The sequence below is a fragment of the Zonotrichia albicollis genome, chromosome 3 (assembly GCF_047830755.1).
Source record: "Zonotrichia albicollis isolate bZonAlb1 chromosome 3, bZonAlb1.hap1, whole genome shotgun sequence".
NCBI classification, from domain to species: domain Eukaryota; kingdom Metazoa; phylum Chordata; class Aves; order Passeriformes; family Passerellidae; genus Zonotrichia; species Zonotrichia albicollis.
This window is the reverse complement of record NC_133821.1, coordinates 43,175,549-43,196,607: the sequence shown is the minus strand read 5'-3', so window position 1 is coordinate 43,196,607 and position 21,059 is coordinate 43,175,549. Positions and strand designations below refer to the sequence as shown.

The window sequence follows — 21,059 nt, the reverse complement described above, 5'->3', positions numbered from 1 at the left end:
ATGTAACAATCTCATGTGTGGGAAATAGGGTGGCAGTATTACAGACGACTTCTTCTACAAATGAAATTTGAGTGAACAAATTCAGTATCACCAAAGCAGCTGCAAGCTAATCACATTTTATTAGCCAAAACCATCTGTTACTGGTAGTTCTAGCATTTTTTCTATTGTCTGGTGAAAAACAAAGTAAGCATATTTAAATGTGTGTTCTTATTTTTCATTACTGTCTTTTTTCCTGCTTTAAACATTTAAGGCATTTTTATCAGTTCTGCAATCTATGCATCTGTGTTGCTTCCATGATTTGTGGATGAACTAAAATTTGAAAGGATCTTTGTACAAAGATGACACTTTCAAACTCATTTCATAGTTGGCATTGTTTTTGAGGTTTTGTTGATGTTACTTTTAACTGGGCAGCCTCTCCTGAATAAAAACTCGTCTCAATTTATTCTTAGGTGATAAAATAATAGTGATGAAGTACAACTTTTGAGGGTGTCATAAGACCTTATGAGGTATTTGCAGGATTAGATTTTACCCTGTATTTGTCCTAGGAAGTGGTGAATAAACTTGCAGTCCTCCAGCTTATGAAAGAATGGATTCGACCCAGTGACAAACTGATGAATTTTCTCATAAAATGTGCTAGACCTTGGTTAAAGTGGAGCTTTTGTTGTGATTGGTGAAGTGAAATCAGGTGCTGATTCTGGACTTAATATGTACAAACAGGATGTGCTGAAAAGAGCCTGAAATCTCAGCCAACTTCTTCTTCTAAGTTGCCACACACTGATTTTTATTCTTACAAAGCCATGTGTGTTATTTAAATAATGGGCCTTTGGAGGAGCTTAGCTTAGAAGCAGGCACAGAAGAAGCACCTGCAAGTTTTGAGTCAGTGAACAGATACTGCTGTATTATTTAGCTTGTGTTTAGAACCAGAATCCTCTTCTGCCATTCTATCCCATTCTAGTCTTGGAATTTTCCTGCTGGTACTAAATGCAATAGTATTGGATTGTCAATGTTGCGGTGTCTTCTGAATGATAAAGTAATTCAAGGCATTGGTAAAATAGCCTATAATATTTACTGTGCTGACAGGTGCTGCTGAAATTGCAAAAAAAAAGTTAGGAATAAAGATTTCTAATTGTGTCAAATGCCCATGAAAATATTTTTAAGTAGCTATTTCACTTAAACAAAATTTGAAAAGCAAAGATGTACAGAATACAGCCAAATTCAGAATATCATAATTCTTCTGAGATGTGGTGGAATTTTTTGTGTTACTCAAGTCTAGGGTAGGTCTTAAACCTCCTATGTTCGAACCTTCTTTATTAGTTGTAGTTAGTGCAACCTGGAGGAAAGAGGATACTGAGAGAAACTGTAGTTTTGCCTTTGGTTCTGAATTATTGTGAACTCAAAACCTCTGTCCCCTTTTTTCCCAGCAATTAACAAGGCTGGCAGTACTATTTATCTAGTCTGTAGGTAGTCCTTGAGGATTTGTTGAGTAATAGTTCCATTTTATCCAAACTACAGATGTGTCTGTGTGTGTACAGAGTCATAATAATATGCGAAAACCTGTGAAGGAAGCACAGGAGACATACTGGAACTTGCTCCTAGAAAAGCTTGGATGTAATTGGAGAGACTTTGCTCTCCATTCTGGTAGGCAGGGAAAGAAAAGCTGAGCATTGGCAGAGAGTAGAAAATATTCAAGGTGTTGTGGGCAGGATTCTTTTCCGATTGTAGAAGACTAGTCAGCTAAAGTTTAATGGCAGTTTGCTGGAAGGCAACAATGGAGCACACCACTCTGCAAGGAAGTATTCTTCCATAAGAGAACATGTCTCATTACAGTAAATTTTCATTTGAGTTCTCCTCTTTGACCCTTTGGCAAAATATTTTATTATCACAGCCCATCTCAAGCAAGCACTGAGCATTGTAGGATTTCTGAGTGAAAGCTGGTGTCTGTGTATTTGCATGATGTTGGTGATGTTACTTCCATTTTAAAAAAAAGTCAGTATTTCACATGAACTTGGGACAAGCCAGTATTTATTGTGGCCTGAGGAAAGGCATCAGTAGGGAAGGAAACACTTCCTAGACATGCTTCAGCAATTTTCCTTGTCTGTGTTGTAATTTGACAACACTAGTTGACGTGTCATTTAATATAGAATCATAACTGTGGTTTTTATTGTAGTATTGAGGGGTGATCAGTTATGAATGTGTCCAGTATTAGTCATCCCTCTGAGATAAAGCCCTAATATAAATGAAAGGACAGCAGCAGCTGTGGGGCCAGAATGTGAGACAAGAATACACACCATATCTTCTTTTAAGAAAAAAAGCTGTGATAGGGCTCCTTCATCCTTGACTCAAATCCCTCCAGTACCTGAGTGTTTGGCAAAGCGTAGAATGGGGTTGGGGGTGGGGGGCTCCTGTCTTGAAGGAGCTACCACCTGCTAAAGCTGAAAGGCACAGGGGAGAGAAACAAAATGAGATAAATGAGCAGCCTTTTGTTACTGCAATTTTGTGAATGGGAGGATGGGGAGACAGGGCTGGATGTGGAACAAAAGTGAGGATTGTTGGGGTACAAAGTGTAGTAATCACATGTCCTCTGAACAGAGAGAGACATAGCTCTTCCAGGATTTTCTTGGGAAGCTGTGAGAAAGCTCAGAGAATTAAAACAATTATTATCTCAATCTCTACACCTGGCATGCAATCTCTGTTTGTCAAAGATGTTTACAAGGAGTTGTCACTTCTCAACCAATAAGTGAGAGAAGATTCCTAAAGGCCAACCAAGTCTTGAGTCCACCATTGTTTCTATAAGAACCATAGATTTCTAAAAATAAAGTGCCTTTCCTGCTTTCTGATGCTAGACTCTCTGTATCACCTTTATCTGTCCCTGATACCCCATCAGCGATTCAAATGTAGTGGATATGCAGTCAAGAAAGGAAGTACAGGCTAGAACTGGGTCAGTGAAACCTAAAGGCATCCATATCCAGTCTGAGAATCCTGCTTCAGGTTGGTTCCTGTAGGATCCCTGATTGACCTGTTTTTCACTTGAACAGTTTCTTTTACTTCCTACAATGTGTTACAGTTTGATTCAGCTAATTGAGGCTATGAAGGGAATCTTTGTTTACACTTATTTAAGCCTGCAGATTTTAAACCCATTTAAAGCTGATGACAAAGGGTTATAGATATTTCTCATCCTGTCAAAGGGAAAGATACTCTCACATGGATTCTTCACTAATTGCACTGTGACAGTGTTCACAGGGGTCTCAGGTTGAGGGAAGAGACGAGGATCTGACTCCATGTTTCAGAAGGCTTGATTTATTATTTTGTGATATATATTACATAAACTATACTAAAAGAATAGAAGAAAGGATTTCCTCAGAAGGCTAGCTAAGAATAGAATAGGAAAGAATGATAAAAAAAACTTCTGTCTTGGACAGAGAGTCTGAGCCAGCTGACTGTGATTGGCCATTAATTAAAAACAACCAACATGGGCCAGTCACAGATCCACCTGTTACATTCCACAGCAGCAGATAACCATTGTTTACATTTTGTTCCTGAGTCCTCTCAGGCTCTCAGGAGGAAGAATCCTAAGGAAAGGATTTTTCATAAAAGATGTCTGCGACATTACACATTTCCACACGTGCTTCTAAGTTTATAGAGAATTTTTTCTGCACAAGTGGCAGAGCTTACTTTCAACATGCATAAAAATGTAATAGGTTTTAAGGACACATGTTCTTTTGTACTTCTATTACCAAAAAAGGCTATTTTAATGGTAGCTTCAATTGTTCAGCTCACTAAGTATTAAATCAACAGCTGTTTTCCTCAGCTTTATCTAATTTTAAATATTCTACTAGTAGTGGTTGCTTTGCAATAGGTAATACAACTGAACAGTAATACTACTGAAATCTGTAGCAGAAATTTTAATCTTTACAAGATATTGCAGGTGTTGTATGCATGCAGTTTCAAATTGAGAAATGAAAATATTTCTTCTTTTCAGTTGAAATTACAAAAAAAACCCCCAAATTTTATTATTAGGCTTGGGTTCTCTGAAAATTAGAGAACAATCACAGAATCACAGAATACCCTGAATTGGAAGGGACCTGTAAGGGTTATCCAAGTCCAACTCCTGGCCCTATGCAGGAGGAGTCATTCCCCAAGAGTCAAACCCTGTGCCTGAGAGTGTTGTCCAAACACTTCTTGAAGTCTGCTGGGTTTGGTGCCATGACCACTTGCCTGGGGAGCCTATTCCAGTGCCCAACCCCACACTATGGGTGAAGAATCCTCTGATATCCAAGCTCCCTTGACTCAGCTCTGTCATTGCCTCAGGTCCTGTCACCGGTCACCAGAGAGAAAAGCTCAGGGCCTGCTGCTCCTCTTCCCCTCCCAAGGAAATTGTAAGTTGTGATGAGGTCTCCCTGCAGTAATTGTAAAGGCTTTTTATTCTGGTGGTAGACACCTTATAGTAGTTATGATGTAACAATATACTTTAGCTGAAATTTTTTATATGCACCTTATCAAAATCAAAACAGTTTCAGGCCATACAGTATGTCTTGGCAGCCTGGAGTTCCCATGTTAACATGTTCAAATTTGTACCCTTCAAGCTTCAAAGAAAGGATTAATAGTACTGGGGATTTCGGATTTAGAAATATAAAGTAAAACCCGGCAGTTTACATGGCAGTCTTGGTCCTTGTCATGAAACAGTCCTGTAGATTGCTGTACAAGCTCAGTTTCCCTTCAGGGCCTTGGAACAGTTGTTTTCTTCCTGTTTCTTGGGAGGATCTCTGCACAGGACCTCACCAGACCTTTATTCTTAGTGTCAGTTTCCATTGCACAAATATTCTTTGCTCACTGCAGGAGATTTACAGACCATGTCAGCAATCAATTTTCAAGTATGCTGATATTTGAGAATTCTGAAAGAAGGGCATACAGAATAGTTTGAAAGCTGTAAAGAATTTAAACTATCTCTGCCAATTTCAGTTTTCAGTTGGATAGTTAGTTACAAATACTTCAAGTAACCTTCGTTTTTTGTTTTTTTTTAATCTGGGACCAGCACTATTCATTTGCCTCTAGAGGGTACAGAATGCAGAGCAGAAAAAAAAATCCTGGAACAACAGAGCCTTCACCTTCAAAAGAATATAGCTATGTGGAATTTTACCAGCTGGTTTTGCAGCTGGCTATGAATTGCAGGCTGTTTGTTTGCTTCCAGCACAATGTCTTCAGTCAGTGAACAGAAACAGCAATCTTCTCTGGGGATTTTATATCCAAAACAGATTCAGAGTACTTGTTCAATGATGACTGAAGGCACAGATTTGTCTGCTGTCATCTGAGATCCATGAAGAGTGCAAGACTACTTCGGCACAGAGTATTCTTTGCACGTCTTGCTACTCTAATCTATTTTTTAGAAAAATAGTTATATACAGTCATTGTTTTCCTCTGAGAATTACTCTTTCAGCGCTGCCCTTCCCTCAGTCCTTGGAAAATGTCTTCTGTTCAGCAGCAGACTTCTACATGGCAAGATTATTGGGAGCATCCCTACAAAACATATTCAGGAGTCTTGGACATGCTTGAAGTAGCTGAAAACCAGTTATCCATTAAGATAATATAAGTTATTATACTGAGAAAAAGTGAATAATGTGAAACCTGCGGTGTATCAGTATGTCATCCAGAATAGAAAGAATGCTTTTATTAAGGAATAGCAATATTAAAGAATATTGTAGCAGTAACAGAATTTCCATCAAGGGAAGGGGAGGAGGAAATGCTGCTGTTCTGTCAAATTATTCTATATGCAGGCAGGCTCCTACTATGTGAACATGGTCCTTAATGACACAATTGTAAGAAAGTAACCGTAAAAGAAAGAGATATCCAACATATATGAAGAAAAAAGCCCAAATTAACCACTAGCCAAACGCCAAACACTAGTAGTAGATTTCACAACAGCAAGAAAATGGAAAAAACCATCAGGCAAGCATGATGTAACCATTACAGTAGCTTTGATGTGTTAGGGTACCATTTTTTGGGTCCAATGACCCCCTGGTCCCATTTCCTCCTCTGGTTACTTGCAGAGTAAAATTGGTGGTGCCAACTACTTTAACTGCATTCACCTGAAACTGTATCACTTTGAAGATGCATTTTAAAGGCTTTCAAGCAGATTGCTTAATCTGTTTTGGAAGTGAGATGAGATTCTGCAGCTATCATCCTGTGGAGTCATATGGAGTAGCCTTGCCACTTGTTCTATCCATCTGGTTGCAGGTCACATATGTGACCTCTCTTTTGTGTTAGAGCTGTTAGAGTACGCTTGGCTTCAGCTGACATTCAAAAATTAACAAAAGGCAGCCACTTGATTAAAAAAAACATGTTTTTTTCTATTGTTTCTTGTATAAAAGGAAAATATTTAAAATTGCAGTGGGAAACAAACAGCATCCCATGAGTTTTAGCAGTGATTCAGGACCAGAGCCTGTAATTTGATGGCTCATTCTTGCTGATTTCCCACCTCCTTGATTCTGTTGGATGTAAGAGGTTAGTCTGTAGGAAGAAAAGATATTCAGAAGTACAAGAATCCTCACCTTAAATAAGCTAGGAATACTCTGCCTTATCTTTTAGAAGTGTTCTTTAAAGTTACTTCTTCTATCTTCTAGCTACTGAATAGCTGCTGGAAAAAACTGGAAAATGGAAGAGAAATATCTTATCTACAAAAATAACATATTAACCCCTAGCAGTTTTGACAAGTGTTAGTGTAAGCAGGAATGGATTGTGCATTTTCAGCAGCATCACAAACAGTGACTGGCTCAGAGTTTTTTCAGAGCAGAATAGAAACAATTGCCTTAATAACTGTTTTTCCCTTTCTCAGTTGTCAGAGACATTTCAGTAAAAACCATGAGCCCATCAAAGAACTTGCTTCTTTATTTCAGGATTCAAAGAAGTAGATTGTAGTAGAATTGAAGTATGATCAAGTAGATTGCTTATATATAAAAAATGTTGTACAAATTTCTCATTATTACCTTGATTTGAATAATTAACTTGAAAAAAGAAAGGGCATAAAAACCCAAACCCAAGAGAGATTTTCAGATCTGTTTTAAATGAGTCTTCATTCTGCATTCTTAAACATTTAATGACAAAATTAGTACTTGAGGAAGTTAAATTATTGCGTTTGTCCTTCTAAAACTTATGCTCTCTGAAACCTACAAGTAAGGAGGCTAATAAAAAAGAATTGTACTTTCTGATTTATTTTGTTTTTTCAGTGAGAATGCTTGTCCTCTCGCATTTGAGCTGAGAAAAACTTATTTTCTGTAGGTCATTGGAAAGGGAGAACCCAGTGCCTCCTGTTAAAAGCCTCCATATCTCATGACTAATCCGCTTAGCCATTCTGTCTAAGTTTATCTCCTGTCAGCAATCAGAACAGAAAACAGCTGGAGATCAGAATAGGTAATATTAATAGCCACAGAAGCATATGTGGTTTTGCTACATGTAAAGGAAAGATATTATGGAAAAAGGTTTGGATAATCATTAAATTTTTCTATGAATACCTGGAAGTAAAATCAAACTCATTTAGTCCTGCTTAACAGATTTAATGCAAGATGCAACAGAAATATAGTGGGCTATGCCTAGAAGTGCTTAGGATGACAGAGGAATCTAAGATTTGGAACACCACCAGTTAGTGATGGGAAGCTATGTGTGTATCTTGAGTTACACTCCTAATTCTCTTTAAGTGTGTTAGCTAAACAAGTAATGGAATAATAGTGTTCCATGGCAAGCTGCCATCCACATATGCCTTAACTGTATCATGTAATTAAATGAAATTTTACAGTAAATATTTCCATTCTGGGTAGCTACCCACAAGTCAGAAAAGGTTTTGTAAAAGGAGCATTTTAGTTAATTAGCCTTCTGTAAGTGAATCTGCTATCTCATGACTCCTGAATAATAAAATTTATGAGTAATGGAATGCATAAAATTATTATAATAGTAGTTTCTTGTAGCAGCGTGTGGCTACAGTGATGAGATCGTATCCAGGGAGGCCACAACGCAACAGCAGGGGAAACAAATGAGACAAGTCTTTTTGTTGTTTAGCACCAGATCCATTTTATTTCTCTCCTCCTACCCCAGGAGGCGGGGGGAGTGGCAGGTGGGCCGGAGGTGGAGGACCAGGGGGGCTCAAGCAAAACCCAGCGAGCCAAGAGAGACAGACCTGGGGCCGGGGTTTTATCAGGTGTCCCACGGGAGAAGACTTAAAATCAGATTGCAACCTCCTCAGAATGGCAAAGTTCTACAACAGATGTTGCAAAATCAGGAGAAAAAATGGAGGAAGACCCAGCTTGTAGGCGAAGACATGGGTGACATGGCATGGATTCTGGAAAAAAAAAAAAAATCCTTCTCAAAGTGAAAGCCATGAAAAGGCATGGGATGCCATGAAGTGCAGGGACACATGGACCAAAGCTTGCCCAATTCGTCCCCAATGAAATCTTGCAAAACAGAAAAGATTTACAAACACTGTGCAAAGGATATATGATCAAATGAAATGCAATTGAAAAAACCTAAAAAATCCAGAAAATTGGGATATTTAGTGACTACAAGAAGATGGTCTGGGAGGAAATGAGGTGCAGTGCAAAGAACCAAAACATGCCAAAACTAACCTCACTCATGAAAAATGCAGGTGTTAGAATGGTAGGTGCTGCTTCCTATCTCTTGTCCCCACCAAACCACTCCTGTTAAAAAGCAAGCTGAATTAGCATTCAGGCAACACAATCAAATCTCCGCTCGACGCTCACCCCAACTGGCTCAGCAATAGAGGCAAGAAAGGCTCTTTTGCGAGGTTTTATTACAGAGGAGTAACACAGTAGCTGAAGGGTAAACCCTGAAGGAAATTGGAAGATCCACGTGGAGCAGGCAACTTAATAAGGGGAAGGGGTGGGGGGCAGAGCTAAGGGCTGGGCAGAGGGGACTGGCTTCCAGGGAAAGGGGGGTGGCCACCAGGGCTGCCAAGCCAGTGACAGGGGAAGGAGAAACCATAGGAAGTTATGACACAAACAGTCCATTTGGGGTCTGTTTTTCCCTGTAGGAGGACTAACTCTATGCTGAGTAGTTACTGATCTTTCCAAGGCTGAGGGCATGGAGTTTGACCAAGGGAAGAGAGTTCATGGGATACTACACCTCCTGTTTTATTTCTTGCTAAGAAGACCTCCCCTATGGACTTGTGAAACACACCACCGGCATTCCCCACTCACCAAAAGTCAATCCATTGTAGAGAGGGTTCACCGCACAGTCAAGACAGTCCTTGAGCAGCAGCGTGGGGAGTTGAAACACTATCAAATGTAGAAAGATTATGCAAAGCTTTCTATGTTATCAGCTTTCTTAATAATTCATTCATAGAGCCAAACCCCCCCATTATCAGACACTTCTCCAGCACTAGCAGAGCTCAACTCACTGAGAAAGCCCCTGTGCTGATCAAAGACCCAGAATCTAAGCAAATAATGGGTCCATTTCCATTAGTAACATGGGGCAGAGACTATGCGGGTGTATCCACAAAATCTGGCCCCAGGTGGATCCCCGGCAACAATGTCAAGCCGTTCATCAAATCGCTGAGTGCAGCTCTCAGAGATGCCAGTCCCCTCTGCCCAGCCCTTAGCTCTGCCCCCCGCCCCTTCCCCTCATTGGGTTGCCTGCTCCACGTGGGTCTTCCAATACCCCGCTGAGTTTACCCTTCAGCTACTCTGGTACTCTGCTGGAATAAAATCTTGCAAAAGAGCCTTTCTTGCCTCTATTGCTGGGCCAGTTGCAGTGAGTGTTGAGTGGTAATTTCACTGCATTGTCTGAATGTCAACTCAGCTTGCCTTTCCACAGGAGAGGTTTGTTGGGGACAAGAGACAGGAAGCGCACCTACCATTCTAACACCCACATTTTTAGTTTCTTTCAATAGATGTATAAATGTGGGACAATTAAGGGAAAAAATTAAATGGATAATTTTATTAAAATTAACTGTAATCCAGGGGTGCAGTTATTATTAGTCTTTCACATACATGAGTATGAGGGGATATATTTTTCCATTAATTTAATAAGAATGAAATCCACTGGAAAGTTTTCCAAAGGAGTTTTATATTGATGTGGGGCTGTCTGTGCCTAGATAGGCAAAGCTGAATGACAGGATATGTGGCTCATGCCACACAGGAGATACAAAAATGCAGCTACCAAAGCAGTGAAAGTCTAGTTAGGATTTGAAGAAATGAAGTAAATGGAATCTTAAATCACTCAATTTAACTGAAGTAATATTCTCCGAAGTGAGCTTGGGTAGAACTAGAAAAGACAGCCCACAGTAACTTTCAATGCTATAAGGGGATGGAAGTTTTTCTTACTTTGTGAAGTTGCTTTATGAACCTTCAGACTCACTAAGTAGAAAAATAACTAAAGCTTGTGGCTAACCCACTAACTCAAGCTAAGGTCTCACACTGCAAAAGTTAGTATCATGTCAATATCCACTGTATTACTTCTTAAAACTGTGGAGTGCTTTTTTTCCCACAAAGAGTCTCAGCTGCATCTCAGCTGCAGAACTGTATCTCCAGAGCTTAAAGTTACCCTAAGCCAGTGCTTGAAGCAGAGTTATTTTATTACAACCAGTGAAAACAAGTATGCTACATAGCTGGTCCAATGAAAGACTGGTGAGTTAGAACGCCACACATGTGCATATTTATTCAATGAGTAGGAAGAAAATGGAGCATAAATTACTCTTAAAATCTGAGTGTCTGAAATGGACACTAAAATTAGTGTCACCTGTCTTGCATTTGTTGTTTGCTTTTTGAGACCCTCTACTAACAGATCAGAACCAGAAATGTAGAGCTGAGCATTCAGCTGGTGTGCCCTTGGTGCTTTTGTGCTAAAAGCCCACCCAGCAATCGGAGTGCTTTTAGTGAAGCCACAGGGAAAATGTAAGAAAGATCTCTTATATTTGCAGCTCTCCATTGCTGAAAGCTAGTGAGAGAAATGCTGCTGTAGCTCTATAGCACCTCAGTGTCTAGGAACAGCCATACCAAGGAGCTGTGCCTAAGGCAGCATATCCCAGTATGAGTGGTTTTGTTCTGCTTCCCATTCACTATTATTTTCCTGTCTTTCACTGTAAGAGATTCTGCACTTTGGATCTGTAAGTAATTTAATACCCTTACTCAATGAAGAGAAAAAATGATTTTGCTGTATCTGCAGGATGTGTTCTGCAAAAAGATATAAATGCTACTGTAGCAGTCATTACCCTAAGGAGGTAGCAAAAATAGATATGCTAGTTTATCTTGAAACACCATTTAAAAATTAATTTGATATTCCAGCTAAAAGAGTCATGCAGTGAAACTCTACTCCTTCCTTTGGGAGACTTACACTGCCTAAGAGGGCTGAAATCTATTAGAAATTAGAAATCTGTTTCTGCCACAAATGCTTAAATATTCTTTTTCTTATTTAATCCTTTTACTCCTAGATACATTTTTCTTTGTGCCATGCTGATAATTTTCCTTCTTTATGTAATCTTTTCAATAGTTTTTATAAACCGTCATTATGTTAGCATTTAATTATTCATTTAATGTAAACATTCTTGGTTATTTTTTCATATCTAGGCTTCAGATTAGCAATCATTTCAGCTGCATGTTGCTGAATTCCTTCTATTAAACAGTGTCACGTTCTTTCCATTCCCTACCGCCTCTAATTTTTCTATCTGCAGTTGCAAGAGATCCATAATAACAGAAAACAAGGGACTTCTTATTGAGACTGGTTTCAGTATGAGATCAGAGTCATATATATCGTAGCCTGCTTGTGTCAAATTTGCTGTCAGCTTTGTCTGAAGACTCCTGCTGTATTACCTGTTTAACTCTTGCTGCATGGGTTTTTTCCCTCCCTTTTCAGTGTCAGGGTCTCAAATTATTTTCATTGTAGTTGTGCTTGTGAGCATTTCCCTACTGTATTGTATGTTAAGAGTGCACAGAAGTAGCAATCTATGGCTTACAGATTGCTACTGTGGATTCTATTTCTGGTTCTCCCACTGGCCTGCTGTGTGATGTGAGACCTGTGATCCTGTTTTCCTCTGTAAAATGAGAGTATGGTCCACCTTTCTCCTGGAATCATAGATCTCTGTCGACATTACAGTGATAGGACAAAAAAATTAAAACAAAGAGCTCACAGAATAAGAGTTCTGTGGAAAATCCAACAGACTAAAACACTAAACCCAAGAGGTTTAAAAAGCAAGATTGAAAAAGCTGAAAACTCATATTTTCTTATATTACTGTAAGAACTGATTTGAACTAACTAAATATTTTTTAATAATGCTAGATTTTCTTTTCACTTTTCTAGCTATTTAATTGACTTTGTGAGGAAAAAAAAGGATAATCCTTTAGCTAATCATATCTCTTAAGTGTTTTCTCCAGGTGTGTATTAAGTCATACATAATAGCATATTGAGTGCATAGCACTCAATAGAGTATACCTTTTACTTGGTCTGTATATCTATGGTTCAGACTTTTTTTTCAGAAAATTATTACATTTTTATTGTTGTTCTATTCTTTATTAGCTAACATTGTACTAGATAAAAAATCCAAAGCGAGTATAGACAACAGCAGGTAGTAAACACAGAAAATATGTGGTTTATTTTTTCTTCCTCCAGAGCTACTACAAAATTCCACTCTAAGTACTGGAGTCTGTTTAAGAATACAAGCACCTTTAGTATTACAGATTTATACCATTAAAAGCATTGCTTTAACACCTCTTCACTTAGGTGGAAGGGTCCAATATGAAATCAGTTATACCGACTTTATATGACTGAGCAAATCCCAGCATGATTTTTTTTGTTGTTGTCATTGATTTTATTTTCCTTCCTTAGCCAACCCCCTTGGAAGTCAGAAAAAAAAATGCATACTGATACCACCTGAACCAGAAGCAGGCATAACCACTCAAAATAAAAATTTCTTTAAACCTTGGGAAGCTAGGGAGCATACTTGTATTCTCTAGATAAAGGGCTGCTACCATACACAGCCTCATGAAGTGCACACTGAGGCCTGCTATTCATATTCCCGTGAATAAGATGGGAAACAAGCAAACAAATACTCTCTTTGTGGTACATTTTACTTTTAACCTCTATGAAATATTTGCTGATTTAACTCTCAATGGAGAAATTAGGACACCAATCCTAATGTTTTGTCTGTTTTGACATGGAGGCTCAAAGAAAAAAGAGCAAGTGGCTCTCCTAAGCATGTGCTTGGGTGCATTGCTTTGATTAAATTACAAGTTAGCTCCCACAGGTCAAGGCTTGTTTTGATGTCTGGGAAGGTCTTGTCATTCCACTGATTATAAGGTTGTGTCAGGGTACCTAAACTCTCATTTGGGTGCATTTTGCTTTGGATTTTCTTTCCTTCTGAGCAATAATTGATTTAAAATTCTTTTGGTCACATAAAGATTTAGCACTGCTAAAGGACAGCATTTTCAATTGGAACTGGTCACAGTGATATCTAACACAAGGTGATGCTTCACATCTCTGAAACAATGGTATTGTTTCTGCAATATGGGCAAGAACTTCAAGCAGAGACCGAAAATTGCTAACCTTTTCAGCTGTACTTATGTAACCCAAAAAATTTTAGAGCACCTCTTGCTCCTCTTTCAATAAGAAAGTGTTCAATTTTAAGAGTTCAGATGTTTTAAAAATAAGGTCCTTTGTGTTGAGCAAAGTTAGACAAAAGTTTGGGATGAAACAGCTTGCTGGCTAGTGCAGTAGTCACAAGACCATCCTTTCTTAAAATGTAAGACTGCAAAGGATCTGAGCTATCAATGCAACCTTCTGCAATAGATTATCTTATTATGTAATCTCTTTCATAAAATGATTTGCCTTCATCTTGAAACTGGTCACTTATCTCTTCCCTTTCCAAGTTCCTTTCTGATTTCCACAGAACACCCTGGGTAGCAGATGTGTTCTGATCTCCTTCCTGTGATTGTTAGCACCATGCTGCTTTGTGGTCTAGGTCTTAACTAATATTCAACTGAATTTTTTCTTGTACACTTATTCCTAAAAGTTTCTTTATTGATGTTTGTTGTCTGTGTATGTGTATACACAGATAATACAACAGCTAACCAAATTCCCAAGCCCTTTCTGCTTTTACTTATAGTGTGGAATTACAATTCCTTTGGTTTTAAATAATGAATTTCTTCTTTGCCAGTTTTATTTAGATTTCATCTGCTTTGAATAAGGGTGAACAGAATTTTGCTCAAATGTGCCTAAGACCATACCTTACAGTGTATACCATTAATACCTTACATCTTTATTGAAAACACCTTGCCAGAGACAGCCTGTGTTCACATTAAACATATTTTTTGTGGTTTAGCTCATGCTGGGGTTGGCTATGACAGCCAAATTTTTCTCCTTCACTGTCATTGCTCACTAAAAAGTTCTTCAAGACAGGTGTACTTATTAATCCCCAATAATGAGATTCTGCATGTATTAGATATTTCCAACTGTAATTGTGCTTACAGCTCCCAGTGCAGTATTTTTATTTAAGAAAGTTTGGGATTTGTTATATATTGATTTCTTAACTGTGATTATTTTTAAACTTGGTTTATTTCCTTGACTTTAGTTTTTAGATTCTTAAATTGCAAGTGCATGAGCCCAATTATAAAACCCATATTTGGGATTTTCAGATTTCAAACATGTTTTGTACAGTCATTCCATGAAGCACAATGCTCTGTTTCTGCCTGCTTAAAGATGGTTAATGATAAACACAGTACTGTGTCTCCTGCGTTGCATGTATTCTTTCTAATGTAAATCATGATTTTTAGATTCTACCCCTTTTTTTTTTCTGGTAACAACAATTATATAGGGTAAAAAGGAGACTGTTAAAACTTTTAGTCTAAATCTGTTAAACCATACATTTAGAAGTCTATCAGGAATCTGGACTACTGTGTGCATTCATTTGTTCCTTATTTTATTGCCTTTTTGAATTCAATGTAATAGCTCTATTTTATTCATTCCCAAGCACAGAATTTAAGATGTTCATCCTGGGAGTAGGTAGGAAAACTGATAGAATAAAACATCTGCCATATTGGAAATCTGGGCTCTATTTCTAACTGTGGTAGAACAGACCTTGTCCAACCTCAATGCCCCAAACACTCGTTATCTCATAAATGAAGGGGCTGTGGCTTGTCTACCATTTCAGATGAGGTCAGGAGATTTTTCTGAGGGATGGAAACAGAACCTATTAAATACCAAACACATACTTCAACCAAGTACTAAGGATGCTTTAAATATGTCAATACAAAAAAAAAGCAGAAATGACAAAGTGTGTAATTTTTTTCTTGTATCTTTTCCCTTCTATTCTTGCAAATATTTATTTTAGCAATGGTCTTGATTCATTAGGCACATATGCACATTATGGAGACATTCTCTAGAACTAAACACATTCTCAAGTACCTCACCAAACCTTGCCTAAGCACTTGGTAGATCTTGTTTTCAGCTTTGGCTGGATTTTTAGTGCCACTTTTGGATGCCACATTCAGTGGCACGCAGGAATGATTTTGTCCTAGCCAGGGGGACTTCAGAAATGATGGAGTTTCATTGCATGGCAGCCAAAATCCCATGAGGATGCAGCAATGCTTCAGGTTCTTACAAATGTCTGAAGAGATCTGAAAGAGCAGAAGTGGTAAGCATTAGTGTCACCCTTCGAAAGACAGACTAAACTGATATATGAAGAGGTTACACTTCTCTCTATTTTACAGAATAAAGTAGAAGCAGGCAGAAGAGCCTTTTTAATCATCAGTGCTGTAGGCAATATACCAGTAGTGTGTGTCATTTAACTTTTAAGGACAGTTAGGCAATAAAACAAGAGCCCAAGGGAAACTGCTAAACTACCCCTTTCTAGAACACATACATACTCACTAAAAGTGAGTTAGGTTAGAAGAAATCTGTTCTCGCAAAATAGAAAAAATGGTCTTCACTTTCTCAATAATTCTGTACATATGGCTGAGTGAGGATCATGACATCTTGTTTATGTGGTGTTGGATCTGACTTACAATAGCACAGAAATATTTAGGGTGCAAAGTGTTGGGGTTGCATGGTGTGACTAATTGTTCATGGGTGTGCAGCAGGGTCGTGCTCAATCTTTGATCAAGAAGCATGTGTGATCATAAAGTAACTCTCTGAATCTCTTACTCAAGTTTCCCCAGTTGCTTATTTGCAGAAGAAGACTATTTATTGTGTACCAACTGTTACAGCAGTTACATGTTTATTGGAGTGGGCAGAGGGATTTAGAAAGCTGTAGCCCAATCATATTTTCTGTTTGCACCATCTGGAACTGCATGTGTTCTTCACCACATGGTGCAATAGAAAAGGTAAGCATCCCTTCTTTGTCAGCATCCTGGCTGTAGCCACTCCTTTTCAGTGGAGCTATCTTTAATAGGAGTAAAGAAAGCACATAACCCAGTAATGACAGGATAATGGAAGGCATAGAAAACTTTTTTGATTATGACACAGAGGTGAAGCAATGATCTATATGACGTCTTCTGTTATACTCCATTTCTTGTAACAAACACCACTCTGAAGTTTTTTGACCAGACCCCCCTCAAAAAGACAATTTTACAGTGTGAAATGCTCTGGTATCTGTCTGAGTATGAAACACTGTGAAACTGTGATTCTGAAAGGATCTATGAATTCCAAAGGAACAAGCAAGTCTGAGACCCCCCATATGCTCTAGTGTCAAAAAGACCTAATACACAAAGGTAGAAAAAATAAGAGGGAAATGATCTTACTTCTGTGCATGGCTTTGGTGACAGAAAACATCATCTGCTTCTCTTTTCCAAATTTGAATACGGATTTCATTAAAAATAGTATGGAATACAGTAATAAACCTTATGTGGTCTTAGGATCATTGAAATTGTTTCACAGTGTAGAATTTGTGGCTTTGTCTGCTTAGTTTATCAAAAGAAAGAAATTTGCTGAAGTTAGGCTGGGCAAGAACTTGTGCAGAGATAGAATAACAGGTGCAAAGGAGGTGTCCAACGCCATGTCAAAGAGAATAGCTAGAAGTTAGATTGAGCAGAAAATAAATGTACATTTGGCTAGGTAGATTTAATGGTGGAATGTAATTGATCCTACTTGATTTTAGGATGTATATAACCTTAAAAGGAGGAAGAAAGACTATAAGCTGAGGAGGAAGAAAGCACAGTTGCAAATTTGTACTGTTTTTATGACACATACACGTATGACATATGACATCATGCTCAGTATGTAAAGTTGGGGAAGAAGGAGAAAGGGGGTGGCATTCGCAGTGATGGTGTCTGTCTTCCCAAGTCACCTTCATGTGTGATGGGGCCCTGCTCGCCTGGAGGTGGCTGAACACTTGCCTGCCCATGGAAAGTGGTGAATTAATTCCTTATTTTTCTTTGCATGTGTGTGTGGTTTTTGCTGTCTCTATTGAACTGTCTTTATCTCAGCCCATGAGGTCTCTAGCTCTTACCCTTCTAATTGTCTCCCTAGTCCCATAGTGGCGGCATGACTGAGTGGCTTTCTGGGGATTGGTTGGTGTCTGGAGCTGAACCACAAAAACATAATTAAATATTGAACTTCTAGGTGATAAAAAATTATGTGGAATGCAGGAAACCACAAACTGAGAAATGAGCTTGCCATACAGTGACGGAAGTGTTCTACATCAAGTTACAGAATTGTCTTAGTACTTTTCATCTTAATTAGATGTTTCTGGTATATTTATCATACAGTGTTTTCACAGGATCATGGATGTCATCTCTATGATGGATCATCTATATAACTTTAGATCTGGAATTTATGCCTTTAGTATAGCATATCCTAGATCCAGAATAATACTTAAATAAAAATCTGAAATGTTACTTATCCAATGACGCTCTCTGCGGTCTGTGGCACAGATACTTCAATTTTGGAATTATCAAAAAATATGGTGACAGTAAAGGTCTTTCAGTGGCATAATTGGTGCCCAACAAGGAAATTATTCCCTACAGCTTCATTAATAATGCATTGAAAGCCCTTATTAAAGCAAAAAGTTGAAATAGGAAATAGTCCAAACTGGACCACTGAGACTGTGTTCATTATGGCTGCCAAATGGCAGACTAATTGTGCTTATTCTGGGTAGTTTATGAAAATCTCTTTTGGAAGGGTAAAGGAAGAAAAAGAGAGCAATAATTGTCATCTTTAGCTATGATGGAGAGACTCTTGTCCTTATCTGATTAGCTAATGGACTGTCAGAGAAACCTAAACTTACAAGAATCAGTTTGAATCGAAGTTTAAAAGATACCAGACTGAAAGGTATACCCAGGAAAGCTGTAAAGGTGAAAACATTCACTCTTGTACCAAAGTGTTCCTTGACACCAGCACATGTACTGGAATTTTTGACATTAATAGTGATTTTGTTTTATATTATGTGGTGGACTAGGCAGTGTTAGGATAATGATTGTACTCAAGAATCTTAAAGGCCTTTTCCAGCCTTTACTCTGTGATTCTCTTCTATAAATAAGATTGTTCTTGTTATTTGTAATTTATTATCACTTTCCTTTTTCTTTCCTCTGCTTCAAATAATTGGTAAATAAACTTTGTAATTGCTCTTGTACATATCTATGTCCAGTAATAAAAGGTTGGTGAAACTGAAACAGAATGCACATTATGGAGATGCAGCAGCAATATCTGTATTCAAATCTTCTACCTTTTGGATGAAATGGTAAGCAGTGAGGTGGGAAGTAAGCTCTTTGGTTATGCATTCCTGGATGTTCTGTTTTACTGAAATTAATCTTGATTTTCCTTTAAAGTGTAAAAGGACACAGAGTCTGTTTGCTTCAGCTCATTGCTTGAATTGTGTCATTTGTAAATTTCTCAGTAACAGATGTGCAATACCACTTAGTGTACTAAGTGTGCTAAGCACATCTACTAGTACTGCTAGCACTGTAACTTACAAAAAACTAAGCTATATTTAATTTGCAGTAAGGAATTATCTCAGACGTCTTACTGTGTGACTGAGACATATGTTTCAAGTGCATTTTGTTTATAAATATGCTGTGATAATGTGCCATCTACTTGCAAATGGTGATTACTACTTATACTTTAAGCTGTGATAGTCACAGCAACCTGAAGGATAGAGGATGCAGAATGCAGGCATTAAAAAAAAAATTTGATACAGTGTTACAAAAACTATTTGTGTTGGTTTTTTTGACTAAAGGACACAAGGGTAGAATTACAACAGATTTATTTCAAGATCATGAGATGCCCCCTGCCACTGCCATATGGGAAGGATGTATTTCTAGGAATTTTTGAGACGTTTATACATGGACGAAATAAACTATTAAACATGGTTATCCAATATTACACAGGCATCCTTTAGTCCTCTCCAATCACATTTGCTTCCTTCAAGGTATTCTTAGGCAACCTGGTGCAGTCTGGTTGTTAACATTTCACCTTCTGAGGTCCAGATGTTTCCCTTCACTTACCAAAAATAAGGAATTGGGGTTTCTTTGTCTGCTTAGGGTATCCTGCTTATGTCACTTCTCAGGTTTGCTATTCAGCTGTTTAAGCTCGGCAGTTAACTCTTTTGTCACATACATTATCTGAAACTTGCCCAGTGTTTCAGATAGGTAAGTTTATTTATGGGCTTTTAGGTTTCTATAAACTAATTTTACAGAAGGGTCACAAGAAGTATTTAAGAAAAATTAGTCTGTACTATTACACACTACATCCTGTAGTGTACAATATGTGTGAGAAATTCCTAAAAAATATTTTTCACTTTTTGTGGACGGATAAATTGCACTATTTTGCAAACAAATAACTAGAAGTGAACCCATTTTGAAGGTATTCCTCACTAGCAAAAGGCAGTGGCTTGCACAAAGAGTTCCCAGAGCACATTATTCTGCTAGCAGGTGTCAATAAATAGTATTTTGGTCCAGCTGTGTGGTGTAGTATTCACAGTCTCTAAATTGCATATGCACAGAGATATCCTTCTGCATAGGGCAGCCCAGCGAATCTCAGATATACAGATCTGCTTTATCCCTGTGGGACTTCCACAGACAAGTTTGAAGGTTACATTCACTGAGTTTCATTATTGCAGGAAAAATCCAAACCAACATAGTGACACTGCCATGCCATTAGAATATGAAGAGGGAGTGTTTGTAGGTGGTAATCAGAATTTTTCATCCCATCTCAGTAATTTCTTTTACTTGAAAGTTTCTGTTAATGCTAAAAGAGAGGTGGAAATACAGATCTGTTGATATTTACATTCTTTCTAAGGGTGAAATATTTAACTAATCCTCTAGTATTGCTTTGTATGAAAACTGTGCAGCAGATATGATTCTGTGTAAGTCTGGATTCACTGAACTGTGTGACTTGGATATACAAAGAGCAAAATTAGATTGAGCAATTGATTGCAGTTAGAGACAGCCTGATCAGCAGGAACAAAGAACAGCTGTACTGCTTTAACTAACATCAGAACACAATCAGAGCAAATAATTAAATATACTTTTTTCCTTGGCCATCCTTTCATAGGATTGCCTTTTTATTTAAAAATAAACACTTCTTTTTATTTCTTTTTTGAAAGTAATTTTATGAAGTGACAAGATATAAATATCATGCTTTCCACTTTTCAGTTTCTCAGTCCTCATCTTAGATACTCTGAAATAAATTAAAAATTTATCCCAAATATAACAGTAGTGGATTTTTAAAATAGACTTCAATTTTTTGGCATTTTATTAGGATAGGTTGCTGGATAGAGGAAACCAGTAAGTGTATCCATGATGAAAAATATACAGCAGGAGTTGTTAACCAAGATTTTATATCAAAACCCCTAGCCATAGAGAGATTTTGTAAAATTTTTCTACAACAAGGAGAGTTTCAGCTGGATCTCGCTTATTTTGTTCTGACCTTTCCTTTTATTCTTCTTTGCTGACTGTATCTGTTAATCATACTGTCTTCGGAATATGCATGTTGCTGTCACCTCATTTTGCCAGGTGATACATTATGAAGCTTTATTATTGTCCTATAACATTGCTAAATTAACAGCAAACTCCCTTCTCCAGGACTGACTTCTTTCTGTAGTTTTTGTGCATCTGTACTTTGTCTCCTTGGTT

At 37.9% G+C, this 21,059-nt stretch overlaps 1 long non-coding RNA gene across 1 annotated transcript in view; it reads left to right on the top strand.

Annotated features, from left to right (window-relative positions):
- Nucleotides 1-10,984: 10,984 nt before the first annotated feature.
- Nucleotides 10,985-21,059, top strand: part of LOC141728682 (uncharacterized) — a 72,398-nt gene continuing 62,323 nt past the window's right edge. Inside the window, exon 1 of the long non-coding RNA XR_012579828.1 lies at nucleotides 10,985-11,107. This is a non-coding gene — a long non-coding RNA (uncharacterized LOC141728682). The remainder of the gene's footprint in view (nucleotides 11,108-21,059) is intronic.